Source organism: Protopterus annectens, chromosome 2.part1 (assembly GCF_019279795.1).
Source record: "Protopterus annectens isolate FY-2018-M chromosome 2.part1, PAN1.0, whole genome shotgun sequence".
Lineage (NCBI taxonomy): Eukaryota > Metazoa > Chordata > Ceratodontiformes > Protopteridae > Protopterus > Protopterus annectens.
In genome coordinates, this window is record NC_056729.1 from 1,057,111,474 (window position 1) to 1,057,126,755 (window position 15,282).

General features: G+C 42.4%; 1 protein-coding gene across 1 annotated transcript in view; it reads right to left on the reverse strand.

Moving 5' to 3' along the window:
• Positions 1-486: 486 nt before the first annotated feature.
• Positions 487-15,282, reverse strand: part of TDRD15 (tudor domain containing 15) — a 688,203-nt gene continuing 673,407 nt past the window's right edge. The window contains exon 5 of the mRNA XM_044063524.1: positions 487-2,028. The gene's annotated coding sequence lies outside the window, so the exon portion shown is untranslated. The remainder of the gene's footprint in view (positions 2,029-15,282) is intronic.

Below are 15,282 nucleotides of genomic sequence, written 5' to 3' on the forward strand. Positions count from 1 at the left end.
GTGGGCATGCTCTGGCCTGTAACAAGGGTTATGATGAGAAACCATCCAGTAGTATTCAAGTGAAAAGCTTTTGATAGCTACCATCCCTCTAAAGTGAGCAAGCAATTTGCCTCACATTTGGCAGTAAGTAGCTGGGTTGACTGTTACACCTATAGCATCTATCAATATCACACTCATGCCCAATATAGTATTAATAATGCTGACATGGATCTTAGCTACCAATCTGACTGTCACAACGTTAATATGGTGTTTAAGTTTGCAAACCTTAAAAGATGACAGCAAAAATCACAATCAGAACAATGAGTAGCAAAAAAAAAAAAACATCACAGCATGAGTAAACAGACACTGAATAAGGTACACACATTTCAGCATGTTTCAATTGATGGATACATGCAACACAAACCACTATACGCACCTTTAGCTTCAAGGTACTGTCTCTCATTCCTCTGTTACTGAACACAAATCAGAATAAAGAATGCTGCAAAATGACCACAGTCTGAAGAAATGTTTACTGTACTCTAACAAGAAACAAATTCAGAATGTTAACTACCCTCCAACCTCATGCACCAGTGAAGGGTGTCACGGCAGTAAACAGTAAGCTTTTGTGCATCAGAATATGCATGGTTCGCCAATTTGGTTCTCCCTTGGGGTATCTTCCATGCAGAGTCTGCATAGCCTATGTCCACAATGGTTTAAGGTAGATGCCCTGGTTTCCTTCCACATACTGAAGACATGATTCAGGTGAACTTGCGAGCATCCAAACTACAAGCAGGTATGCACGTCCTTTGTGAAAGGGTGTGTATGTGTCCATGTATCCTACAACGGGTTGGCATTCCACAAGATTTTTTTGCTGCTCTGTATCCTTTAACTCCTGAGATAGGCTCTGGCACTCACCCAAAACCCTCAGCTGGGTGAAGGTGGTTAGCAAAGAATAAATGATGGAATTATTCTTAATTTGCTGGCCCACATTAAAATAAACAGTGAAGCTTCCCTTCAGTACACTCAATTATTCCAGAACTGCCATTTATTTTAAGACAGTCTATGTAAATATCACTTGCCCCTACTGCTTATCTTAAAACTGTTCAATGGTTTAGCTATCAGAAAATGATCAGACAATATGACACTTTAGAATAAGTGCCATAAGGATGATATCCAGTTACAAGGAAAAGTTGTAAAAAGGACATACATTATTCATGACTTAGAAAAAATATAATGGGAAATGATCTTTTCTAATTAAAGGACTTGTTCATTTCTACAACTGTGTAATGGTTTACTGAATCTCTTCCAACATAAATAAAAGAAAAGCAAATGAAAGCCTTACAAAGCATCCAAAACACATGACATAACGAAAGAAAATGTACAGAGCGACACCCTTCATTATTTTTTTATTTTTAGCAGTCTTTTTGCTCTTAATGCTCAAGTTTCATGAAAGCACACAACTTTTTTGGCTGGCTGCTTTCCCTTTACATTTGCTTTCCCTTTACATTTCAGTTCTGTTTAGAGCATTACAAATTAACTGCAATACAATTTATCATATATAATCACTAGATTCTAATATATAATGTCAGCCAGGAGACTGAGGGGATGAAGACAAAGAACAATTATTGCTAATCAAGTGCCTATCTCCACCAACTGGTAAGAGAAATGCACAAAACTGTAGCAAACCTTTTTCAGATAAAGTTATCATTCTGTTATTTCAAGCCCTTTCAATTTTTCCCTTAACAAACAGCTGCATGGTGTGAAATGGTAGCAGACTGCAAAGCATGAAGGTATACTGGAAAGAAAAAAAGTAGCTCTGAGGCTTTTCATTTTTTTTAACCTCTACTACTCTAGAAATCCTTAAACGCTTGCAATATACAGAGCATGATAGATCCAAAGTCACACACTTAAAAAATTTGAGTCTGAGAACTCGGCACACAACTACTGCAGATCACAAACATATTCCATAATTAAATGCAGCTAGTCATGTCAAATGGTATGTCACAAACGGTTTCTTTCATGAATATCTTGATTGAAGAAATCATCATCCTACAAGGAAAGCAAGAAACAGAAACCTATAGTTAGCAATTCACTTCTACTCTTCTATATCTTACTATATGACATCAGCCAGAAGCAGTTATCAATACTCTGCTACTCTTGTATACCTTAATATACATCTGTTAAGGTATGCTTTCTGTAACAGAACAGAAAAAGCTTTACCTTAGTGTTCAGTGTCTTCAAATTCATCAGTCAAAGCCAACCAACCTCACACTCAAGTGTTGCAATTTCAATCAACCTCAACTCCAGTGAGTCTGGGAACAATAATCATGGACCATTAAAATGTTTCCAATTTCTTCAATATTCATTGATGTGAACCTATAGTTCTGCATTCCCTAAACATTTCTGACAGTTTGCAACTTACTGGCTGATTTTCAAGAGGGTCCTTTGCACTAGATGGAATGTATCAATCCATTATCCTTGTATCATCTATCATACCTCCTCCTAAACTCAAGCTTTTGCATTCTGGATATGCATGCCCCCCTTTACACCCAAACATGACAACCCCATCTTTTGATGGACCATACTAGCAATTCACAAACTTCATATGAACAAAATACATCTGCAGGAAATATATATATGATTCCTGACTAATGTAACAGAGTTAATGTAGGCAGTCACTATGGCTTGTGGTAGAAAGCCAAAAACACTTCTGGAGCACTTTTCTGTGGGCTTCTGCTGAATAAGGCTTTTCCCCACGTCAGTAAATGCTGAATAAAAAACATATTCTACCACAACTTTACAATTAGTACTCCTAGGCAAAGGAAAAAGGAAGAGAGAACAACATATCCACAGAAGAGGGTCCTCTTGAAAATATAGCATTCCTGTAGTTGTAACTTCAGAACACCCGGGAAGAAAAATTACAGTTGTGTAAAATCTTACCATAACAGTAGATGTCCTTCTCTTCACTGTTGCAGTATTCCTTACATTAGGGATCTCCTGCCAAGGGTGGTCCGATGTCCAGCCAGTATACCAAAGCCTTAGGTTGTAAGGACACTGTATACCTCGTGTATGCTCCCCGCTCATGGAGTGTAGCATAAAGGTGACATATGGATGCACCTGTCCTCAAAACTGAAAAGGCCCAATAGAAACAGTCCACGGAGTAAAACAGGAACATGTGCATCCAAAAGGAAAAATAAAAAAGGGGAGGAGGGAGTGAATACTGCAACACTGAAGAAAAGGACATCTAATGTTATAGTAAAATTTTACACAACTGTACTATATCCTTCCATATCACTGTTGCAATACTCCTTACATATGGGAAAGTACAAAAGCTCAAGAAGAAAGGTGGGAGGAGGAATGTCCAGCACAGCCCTCAAGAAGGAGATGCAAGATAGCCCTTGCAAATCCAGCTCCAGCCCTGGAAACCCTATACAACTTATGGTTGGCAAAAGTATGTACAGAAATCCAAGTAGCTGTCTCAAGGATAAAGTTGGTACCCCATCCTTTGAAAAAAAGCACCAGAAGAAGTCTCAGTCCTGGTGGAATGAACCTTAAAAGAAGAAAGGCTTTTCCCATGAAGAGAGTAACAAATGGAAATGACCTTAGAGATCCAGGAAGAAATACTTTGCTTAGAAAGAGCCAAACTCAAAGACCTAGGATGAAAAGAAACAACAAAAAAAAAATTGTCAGATTTACAAATGTCTTTAGCTTTATCCAAATAAGACTACAGAGAAGGGGGAAAAAGTGAGCAAATGAGTAGACTGAGACAATTCATTAAGCAAAATGGGCATAAAAGGTGAATTAGTATGAACAGACACCCTGTCCCTATGGAAAACTTAAAAGAAAAAGGGAGGTACAGCCATAAGGGCCTGAAGTTCAGACACCCTTTTCTAGCTGGACTAAGGGCCAAAAGAAGAACAGTCTTCCAAGTACAATGCTATACAGGCAGCTGAAGCTGGAGGCTCAAAAGGAGCCTGAGTCAATCTTTCTGGGAGGCCTAGTATGAAGTACAGCTTTAAGGAATTGTTCGACCTCAAATCTAGAAGTCAAAACAGGAGTTAAAGGAAGACAAGCAGAAACAGTTAACAGATGGGTTTAAACTGAAAAGTATGCCACCCTAGTATTGAGCAATTCACACAAATAAGAGAAAACCAGAGGAACTTACATACAAAGTGGATTCAGGTTGCAAGCAAGACATCAAACAAAAAATCTCTTTCGTTTGGATAAATAAAATTTCCTGGTAGTGGGTTACCTGGCCTCCTGCTGAACCCAAAGCACATCCTCAGAAAAAGGTGATTAAAAGGTATCAAACCCTATCAACCACAGTGTCAGTTGAAGAGTGGACAAGTGGGGATAGATGAGAAACCCCTTGTCTTCTGCGAGTAGGTTCACCCTGTGAGGTAACTTGTGATGACTGCCCATGCTGCCTGGGCCAAAAGGGAGTCACTAACAAGATTTTGGGAGAATCCTGTGCTATCTTGAACAGGAACCTCTGTACGAGCGGAAGGGGAGGAAAGGAATAAAGAAACACAAGAAACATCCCCTTCACAAGGAAAAGAAAGGGCATCCACCAAGCCAGAGAACTTAGGACTATGATACAAGAGAGAGGAAGTTGACTGTTCGGAGAGTAGGCAAAAAGATTTACCTGAGGGGTACCCCACTGGTGAATAATGTCCAGAAACACATCTCTGTGAAGCATCCATTCAAGAGTCTGTGTTTTAGACCTGCTCAAAGTGCCTGCCACAATGTTCTTTCCTGAAGGAATACAAAAATCTAAAGAGTCGTCAGATACTGGACAGCCAGATCCCAAACTTCAAGAGCTAATCTTCCCAAGAGGCAACTGTAGCATTCTCATATGAAGTCTGGCAAGAGGAAGCATAGAAATGGTGGAAATCATGTACCCCAGAGACCTTAGAAACTCCCTAGCTGTAACTGAGACCAGAGGAAGAAGGAATTGAAAAAATGCAGTCAAGAGTTAAAGCCTTGGGGGTCTGATGATGTCAGGTAGTCCCAGCTGTGACAGGGGGAATACTGCAGTGCATGTGTAGCATATGCCAGCATACCTAGCTGGAGTTTTGTAAATAATTATATGTCATTGGAATATCAAACGGATTTGTACAGATGCCAGTGTTAAAATGTATTTGTAAAGTTGCTTGTTATCACCAGTGGGTCCTGCTGGGCAGAAAAGAAATATACATGTATGTCAGACTGTATTGTAACTGATTAAATGTATATATTTTAACAGAGAATACTGGAAGGGGTTAAGCTCAACCCAGTTAACCTTAAGAAATGGCCTAAAATTAAATTACTTGGTTTAGGCCATAAAGATTTTATCTCACAGGTCTGAATGCAGCCAGAGATGGAATGACTGTGAAAAGTCTGGGCAGGGATCCTGCTCTATTGTCCTTAGAGACAAGCTAATTGCTACCCTGTTGTGCCAGTGAATGGCTTGTTAGTTTCTGCAGGAAGGGTGGAAGTGTTGGAAGTGTGTTATTTGCATCACTTGTTTCCTAATCTCACCTGTTTACCTCTACCACCTCTCTTTCCTCTCTACTGAGTTTCTCTATTCAACATTTTTCTCGGCTTTCATCAAACTCTTCACACTCTATAAATTATACTTGTTCTACTAATTAAACTGTCAGTCTCACTTCCGTAATATCCAAAAGTTAATTACAAACACTATTGTACAGTGGATATAAAAAGTTTGCACACCCCTGTTAAAAAGCCAGGTTTGAGACCACGATAAATCATTTCAGAACTTTTCCCACCTTTAATGGGACCCATAACCTTTACAATTCAATGAAAAACAAACAAATCTGTTAAGGGGAAAAAATATAAAAAATAAAAAATGTACAATACGCTGGTTGCGTAAGTGTGCACACCCTTAAATTAATATTTTGTTGAAGCACCTTTTGATTTAATTACAGCATTCAGTCTTCTTAGGTACACACCTGCCATCAATTAAAGACACTCTGATTGTTCTAGTAGGATTTTCCTGACATTTACTCAGTTGCCTGCTACAGCAAAAGCCATGGTTCATAGAGAGCTTGCAAAGCATCAAAGGGATCTCATTGTTGAACAGTAGCAGTCAAGAGAAGGGTATAAAAATTTTCACAGCATTGGATATACCATGGAACACAGTGAAGACAGTCATCAAAAAGTGGAGAAAATATAGGACAACAGTGACGTTGCAAAGAACTGGACATCCCTCCAAAACTGATGAAAAGACAAGACAAAAACTGGTCAAGAAGGCTGCAAGAGACCTACAGTAACACTGAAGGAGCTGCAGGAACTTCTGGCAAGTACTGGTTGTGTACTACATGTGACAACCATCTCCCATATTCTCCATATGTCTGGGCTGTGGGGTAGGGTTGAAAGAAGCAAGCCTTTTCTTACACATAAAAAACATCCAGGCCTGGCTAAAATTTGCAAAACAATACATCAAGTCTCCTAAAAGCATGTGTGAAAATATGCTATGGTCTGATGAGACCAATGTTAAACCTTTTGGCAACAATTCCAAAAGATACATTTGGAGCCAAAACAACACTTTGCATCACCAAAAGAACACCATCCCCACAGTGAAGCATGGTGGTGGCAATATCATGCTTTGGCACTGCTTTTCTTCAGCTGGAACTGGGGCTTTAGTCAAGGAGGAGGGAATTATGAACAGTTCCAAATACCAGTCTCTTTTGGCCCAAAACCTTCAGGCATCTGCTAGAAAGCTGAAGATGAAGGGGAATTTCACCTTTCAGCACGTTAATGATCCCAAGCATACATCCAAATCAACAAAAGAATGGCTTCACCAGAAGAAAATTAAAGTTTTGGAATGGCCCAGCCAGAGCCCAGGCCTAAATCCAATAGAAAATCTGTGGGGTGACCTGAAGAGGCTGTGCACAAGAGATGCACTCACAATCTGACAGATTTGGAGCGCTTTTGCAAGGAAGAGTGGGCAAACATTGCCAAGTCAAGATGTGCCATGCTGACAGACTCCTACCCAAGATGACTGACTGCTGTAATTAAATCAAAAGGTGTTTCAATAAAGTATTAAAGAGTTTGCACACTTATGCAACCAGTTTATTGTACGTTTTTTATTTTTTATATTTTTTCCACTAACAGATTTATTTGTTTTTCAATTAAATTGTACAGGTTATAGGTATATTAAAGGTAGGAAAAGTTTTGAAATGATTTATTGTGGTCCGTTTTTTTATATCACAAAAACCTGCCATTTTAACAGGGGTGTGTAAACTTTTTATACTGATTGTATGTAATCTGACAATCATTATTGTATAGTATTCTGTTTGCTACTCTGTATAGTATTGTACCACTTGCTTTGCACTTGGGTGTAGATATTTTCTCCACAGGGCTTCAATGAAAATGGGTTAATGGCCCAGTTGGACCTCCCCGGTAAACACATGTTAAATAAAATAAGTATGTGGGAATAACAGCATACTAGTGGGCAAGTTGCTCGGAGACAGTTTGGTACCCTGTTATCACTGGAGTTTGTATACTATCTTAGTGGATGGAAAACAGGCTACTGCCAAGAGATAGAGAGTCTCTGACATAACCACTGTGAAGCTTGTAGTGGTTAAAGAGAAGCAGTACTTGCTTCAGCAGTCCACTCCAGTCAGAGCTTTAGGAGGGACCCCCTCCCATTCCAAATATCTTTGGCCAGGGTTCACCTTGATTAGGAGGGTGGTAAAGGAAACAAGCAAGTGGGTGTGTGTTGGAGGATATCCCTGCAAATGTCTTGATAGGGAATGATTCTGATAATGCAATACCTTGTGTGTATGAAATTACACAGTCAGGCTTGGAGACAAGCATGTGAATCTAGTAGCGTGAGGGAGACCCAGGCAGACCCCACACCTGAAGTTGGTGCTGTGGCTGTTTCACAGATGGAGCTATCCTGCAGCAGTGGGCCTGAAGGTGAGCCACAACTGCTGATAGGTACTGATATTCCCTTGGACAGGGTGACTGCAAGGGCAGAGGTGAGTTGTAGTACCCAGGCTGACAGTGAGGCACCGCTGTCAGAGTATATCTGGCTTCCTGTGGAAGGGGAGCTGGGAAAGGGCACAAAGGTAAAGTTGAGAGAGGCTCAGCTCTCAGTCCCTACATTATGTGGCTTGAGGGAAGTAGCTAAGGAGGCACCCAATTCTCAAGGAAAAGAGTCTGTATAGTAAAATAAAGGGTTACTGTATACAGAGTGGATCCCTGAGGGAAGGCTAGAGGGTGAGGTAATACAGCAGTTGGTAATGCCCACAGCCTATCTGGCATTTCTAGCTATATCCCATGACATTCATTTTGCAGGTGATGTTGGCATAAAGCATACTAAGAGACTTATTATGCAGAACTTTTATTGGCTTGGGATTGGCAAGGGATGTAGCAGGGTACTGCAGACCTGCTGAGCAGTGCCAAAAAGTAGGCAAGGTAGGAGACAAGGTCCAAGCTCCTTTGATGCCTTTGCTTGCGATTGAGGAGCAGTTTCAGAGTGCAGCTATGGATATTATGGGGTCTCAGTACCCCAAGTTCCACAGGGAAGAAGTATATACTAGTGGTAGAAGATTATGCTACTAGATACCCTGATGTGGTAGCGCTGTCCTCCATCGAGGCAGAAAACGTGGCACGTGCTTTGTTAGATATTTTCAGCAGGGCAGTTTTCTCAAGAGAAATACTGATAGAGGTACTAATTTCATGTCAGACCTACTGGCTTGTTTGTGGGAGCACTGTGAGGTGAAGCATCTAAAGATTACACCCTACCACCACCACCAGACTAATGGTCTTGTGGAGAGGTTAAACTCTATACCGAAGACCATGCTAAGAACATTTGCAGACCAGTTTAAGAGAGAGTGGGACAAATATTTGCCCCATCTGCTGTTTGCTTACAGACAGATACCCCAGGAATCTGCAGGTTTTTCAACATTTGAGTTGTATGGGTATAGGGTGAGGGGGCCCTTGGATTTGACGCATCAGTGGGAGGATGAATGTGAATCCGACAAGGAGTCTGTTGTGGCATATGTCTTAAACCCTGGGACAAGGCTTAGGGAGCTTATGGGCTTGGCCCAAGAGAATCTGGCAGGAGCCCAACAGCAGAAAAATCTGTTATGACAGGAATGCTCGAGTCAGAGAGTATGCTGTGGGACAAGCAGGTTCTGGTGCTCATTCCTGTTTGACGCAATAAGATGCAGGCAGCTTAGGAAGCACCCTTCGAAGTGGTAAGGATGGTCAGTGATGTTAACTACATGTTAAAACTGCTAAGCAGGAGGTAGGAGTACAAACTGTACCATGTTAACATGATGCAGCCTTACCATGATAGGGATACCTTTCTGTTGAATATCTGTAGTGGGTGGCAGGAGGAGTCTGAGGGGGATCTGGTGACTGATGATCTCAATGAGGCTCAGACTGACATCTCAGTGGAAGGGGTAGCATCTCAGTGGAAGGGGTAGCAATGTCCCAGTGGCTATCCTCTACCTAGGTCTGGGAAATCGAAGCAGTGTTAAAAGAGTTTGGGGACACGTTCACTGGAAAATCTGGGTGCACCCACTTGGTGCAGCACCAAGCTGATACAGGACTCCAAAGACCTATCAAACAGGCCCTTTGAAGGGTACTTGAGCAAGTCACACAGACTATGAAGGAAGAGATACAGGAAATGTTGGAACTGGGAGTAATCCAGGAGTCCAGCAGTTGCTGGGCCTCCCCATGGTGCTGGTACCAAAGAAAGATGGTATCATCAGGTTCTGTCTGGACTACAGAGAAAGTACAGTTTTGTACCTACCATAAATGTAGATGTTCGAGGATTCCCTTGCTGCAGTCCTGACAATTGGGTATAGTCCGCGTCCCAGTCGGCCCGAATACCAGAGTATAAGGCTGACGTCGGTCATGGCGCCTTAGACTGACGTCAGTACGTCAGGGTACTAATGCGCATGACCGGCGTCATTTCCTCAGTCTTTTCTTGCCCCAGATGTCAGAAGACCCAAAAAGACAAGTCCCAAAACAACCTGCACCAAAAAACATGTACCATATATACAGTAATATATACAAAAAATATAAGCATGTAAACTCACCTACATAACCACCCTGAAACACAGAGGGGAAGGAGGGAGGGTAAATTGGACTGCAGCAAGGGAATCCTCGAACATCTACATTTATGGTAGGTACAAAACTGTACTATGTTCTTCGTCTTCCCTTGCTGCAGTCCTGACAATTGGGTAGAATCCCAAAGCAGAGGTAAGGGAGGCTGGCAAATTATAAAGTAGCAGGAGCTGACAACATGCCTTGTAAAACAGCTGTGGCAAAACCAGCTCTAGTCTTAGAGTATATAGGCAGGTGATAATGCCTAGAGAAAGTATGCACTGAACTCCAAGTAGCTGCTTCCAGAATATCCTTAGTTGCCACCCCCCTTAGAAATGCTGTTGAAGTGGCAGTAGCCCTAGTGGAATGAGGCCTAATCCCAGCTGGAACCTCTTTGCCATGATGGGAATAACAAAATGCAATGCAAAAGCCAATCCACCTAGAAATAGTTTGTTTTGACACAGGCTTGCCCTGTGAACTTAAAGCAAAAGAAACAAGTAACTGCTGAGACTGTCTAACATCTTTAGTCCTGCTCAAATAATAACGCAATTGCCTGTGTACATCTAAAGTGTGCAAAATCTTTTCCCCTTTATTTTGAGGATCCGCAAAAAACGTAGGCAAATGAATAGTTTGGTTTAAAGCCACACTAGAAACCACCTTAGGCATAAAGGAAGGATTAGTACGTAATGATACCCTGTCCTTATGGAAAATCAAAAAGGGCTCTACTGCCATAAGGGCCTGCAACTCAGACACCCTTCTTGCAGAAGTAATAGCCAACAGAAAAGCAGTCTTCCATGACAAATATTTCAATTCAGCAGTAGCTGCAGGCTCAAAAGGTTGTAGAGTAAGTTTTTCCAACACAAAATTGAGATCCCAAGCAGGAGTAGGAGCTCTCGGGGGTCTTATATTCTTTGCCCCTCTAAGAAACTGCTTGAACAAAGGATGCGAAAACAAAGGTGGGTCACAATCATAGTGAGCTGAAATTGCTGCAGCATGAATCTTTATGGAAGAGAAAGACAAACCTTTGTCCAATAACTCAGTAAGATATTGAAGAGCCACACTCAAATTAGGCTCTGAAATCTCCAAATTCTTTGCTGTACTCCAAAATAAAAATCTCTTCCATTTTTCTGCGTACACTCTCCTAGTACTAGGCCTTCTAGCTTCCATAATCACATTTAAAACTTGTTGAGGAAGCTGAGACCTACCATGTTTCAACCCAGAATATGCCAAGCTGTGAGATGAAGAGATTGAAGCTTGACATTGAGCAGATGACCGTCCTTCTGAGATAACAGATGAGGAATCAGAGGTAAAGGCCATGGAGGCTTCTTTACAAGACTCCTTAGAAGTGGGTACCAGTGTTGCCGAGGCCAATCTGGAGCTATCAAAATCATCCTTGGCCTGTCCTGTCTGACCTTTAGTAATACCTTTGGAAGAAGAGGTAGAGGTGGAAAGGCATAGACATGAAGGTTTTTCCAACTGAAAGACAGAGCATCCACTTTCCAAGCTGTGTGATGAAACCCCTTTGTGCAATACTTTGGCAGCTGGTGGTTTAGTGGAGAAGCGAACAGATCTATGTCTGGAGTTCCCCATGACACTGTCAATTTTTGAAATACATGAAGATCCAGTTTCCACTCGTGGGGATCCATGATTTGTCTGCTTAATACATCTGCTAGGGAGTTCTGTGCTCCTGGCAGAAACCTTGCCTGAAGAGTCAGTTGCAGGCTTAGCAGTCTCCCATAAAATCATTGCTTGCCTGCATAGAGGATAGGAATGTGTTCCCCCTTGCTTGTTGATGTACCACATGACAGTTGTGTTGTCTGTCAGAATCAACACCTGCCCTGGAAGAAGTAGCTTGAACGCCATCAATGCAAACTGGACTGCTAACATCTCCTTCATGTTGATATGTAGATGCTGTAGTCTGGCAGGCCACTTGTCTTGTATCCACTTTCCATTTAGATGAGCTCCCCAAGCAGTGTCCGAGGCATCTGTCGTTAAAATCTGACTCGCCTCTGGCCGGGTCACAGAGAGTCCCTTGTTTAGGTGACATTCCTGAGCCCACCACAAGAATTCCTTTTGAAGGCAAGGTATGATTTGAATGACAGTGTCCAAATCTTGGCAGTGCTGTGTCCATACATTTTGAGATACCATTGCAGCTTCCTCATATGCAGTTTGGCATTGGGAAGCACCAGAATACAAGATGCCATGAACCCTAATGCTTGAAGGACTGTCCTTGCAGTCAGCACGGACTGATGAGATAGTTGATGGAAGTAAAGTGACAGACTGTTTTGTTTGTCCGGGGTTAAAAGGCCATCTGGGCTGCTGTATTCAGTCTCACACCCAGAAAGCACATGTCTTGAGAGGGTACTAGACTGGACTTTATTTCGTTCACAGAATACCCTAGGCATCTTAGCACTGCTATGACAAATTCCAGATGCTGTAGAAGGTGTTCCTTTTCTTGAGCCAGAATCAGGCAGTCGTCCAAGTAAGGATAAATTTGAATGCCTTGAAGCCTGAAGTAAGCTATCACTGGAGCCAGAACCTTTGTGAATACTCTGGGCAGTAGATAAGCCAAAGGGCAATGCAGAGAACTGATAATGAAAATCTCCAGTTCGAAACCGCAGATACTTTCTGCAACTTAGCCTTATGGGCACATGAAGGTAAGCTTCCTTGAGATCCAAAGTTACCATCCAGTGATCCTTGCCCAACAGAGGTAACAGTTGCTGTAACGTCAACATCTTGAACTTGGGAATGTCCAGATAAGTGTTGAGGATAGATAAATCCAAAATTGGTCTCCACGTGTTCCCCTTCTTTGGCACTAGGAACAGGCGAGAATAAAATGCGAAGCCCCTTTCTGACACAGGGACTGGCTGAATAGCCCCTATCTGGAGTAACTGAGAAACTTGCTTGTGAGCCTCTTTTCTTTGTGGAGGAGGAACATCTGGCATGCCTTTGAAAGGGGGCATTGTGTGGAAATAAAATCTGTACCCGTGATGAATGATATCCAGCACCCATCTGTCTTGAGTGATTAAATCCCAATTTTCTTTGAAAAGAGACAATCTTCCTCCCAAAGGAGCTGCCAGACGAGAGTCCACTGGCAGCTGAAAAGGCAGGTCATTGGTTCTGCTTACGAAGGACTGACCCCTGCCCTCACCAGAAGTCTGAGCAGGTGAACTGTCTGATCTAGGCCTAAACGAACCTTGAGCCCTGCCCCTCCCACGTCTAGATCTACCCCTAGACTGGGAACCATAAGCAGGATATGTCCACCCCTTAGCAGGCCAATTTCTACTAAACTTCGGAGGCTGCACCTGCAAAAATCTTTAACAGTCTGCATAGACTTAGCTTTGTCCTCCATTTTCTTTAAAACTGCTTCCACAGGCGGTCCAAACAACACATCAGACTGTAAAGGAGCATCCAAAATCCTGGTCTTAACATGCTCAGCTAAATTCTGATCCTTCAACCATGCATGTCTGCGAAGAACAGAACTAGTAGCAGCCACCCTCGAGGAGGCCTGAACAGCATCAAAACCACACTGCAAAGAATGCTTACCCACTTGTTCAGATACATGAACCAAATCCAGCAATTCTTTACACTCAATACCTTCCGCCAAAGCATCCACCTTAGATTTCAATTGTGAAAGGAGATAATTCTGATATTTCAGCATATGAAATTGACAATTCAACGCCCTCATGGCTAGAGTGGAAGAAGTATATACTTTCTTACCCCACCTATCCAAAACCCTCGCCTCTTTATCAGAGGGTACAGGATTTTTAACCACAGAAGCTTTAACACCTTTAGGCCCCTGAGAAACAGTTTCTGGGTCCGCCCTGGGACTCTTAAACAAATACTTATGAGCTTGGGCACCCTATAATACCTATCAGGCTTAACAGGAGCAGGAGGCAAGGAATCAGGGTTCAGAGAAGCCTCTGCAAAACATCCTCCACCACATTTAACACAGGAGGAATAGCTAAGGGCCTATGCTGGGGCAAAACAAGAATTCCCTAAGCCTTTTCTGGAGTCAGAGTAATCTTGGCCTTCCCATTTAAAGTGCTCCCTCATGGAGTGAAGAGTCTCAGAAAATGAAAATCCTCAGGAGGAGAAGCTGAAGGAGTGGAATCATCCACATCAGAATCAGAATAAGTAGGAAACTCTTGCAAGTCTTCCACAGAAGACACTGAAGCCTGTGAACACTGTTCAAAACTATCAAACTCCTGTTCCACCCTAGGCCTCTTATCAGGTGGGGCATAGAACCTCTAATCAGAGTAATCAAATCTTGATAGGAATGCCATTTTAAGCATATGTTTCTTAGGCACAGAGCCGACAAATGTGCTAGGAGGGAGACCCAGGCAGACACACCTGAAGTTGGTGCTTGGCTGTTTCACAGATGGAGCTTTGGCAACAGAAGGAGAGCCCTAACTACCCTGGGAAGAGCTGGGAAAGGGAACAGTAAAGTTGAGAGAGGCTCAGCCTCAGTCCCTACCTCCTGAGAGGGCACATCCTCAAGGAAAAGAGTCTGTATAGTAAAATAAAGGGTTACTGTATACAGAGTGGATCCCTGAGGGAAGGCTAGAGGGTGAGACAGCAGTTGGTAATGCCCACAGCCTATCTGGCATTTCTAGCTATATCCCATGACTTCATTTTGCAGGTGATGTTGGCATAAAGCTACTTAGAGACTTATTATGCAGAACTTTTATTGGCTTGGGATTATCCGGCGGGATGTAGCAGGGTACTGCAGACCTGCTGAGCAGTCCCAAACACTAACCTAGCACAATCAAGCCTCCTTTAATGCCTTTGCTTGCGATTGAGGAGCACAGAGTGCAGCTATGGACAACGGGGTCTCAGGCCCTAAACAAGGTATATACTAATGGTAGAAGATTATGATAATCCCTATGTGGTATCTGCTTCCCACAAGGCAGAAAATACAGTTATTCACTTTTTCTGACAAGAGAAATACTGATAGAGGTACTAATTTCATGTCAGACCTACTGGCTTGTTTGTGGGAGCACTGTGAGTGAAGCATCTAAAGATTACACTACCACCACCACCACAGACTAATGGGGTCTTGGAGGAGGTTAAACTCTATACGAAGACCATGCTAAGAACATGCAGACAGTTTTAGTTTAAGAGACAAATATTTGCCCCAACTGCTGTTTGCTTACAGACAGATACCCCAAATCTGCATCTTAAACCCAAGAGAATCTGGCAGGACCAACAGCAGAAAAATCTGTTATGACAGGAATG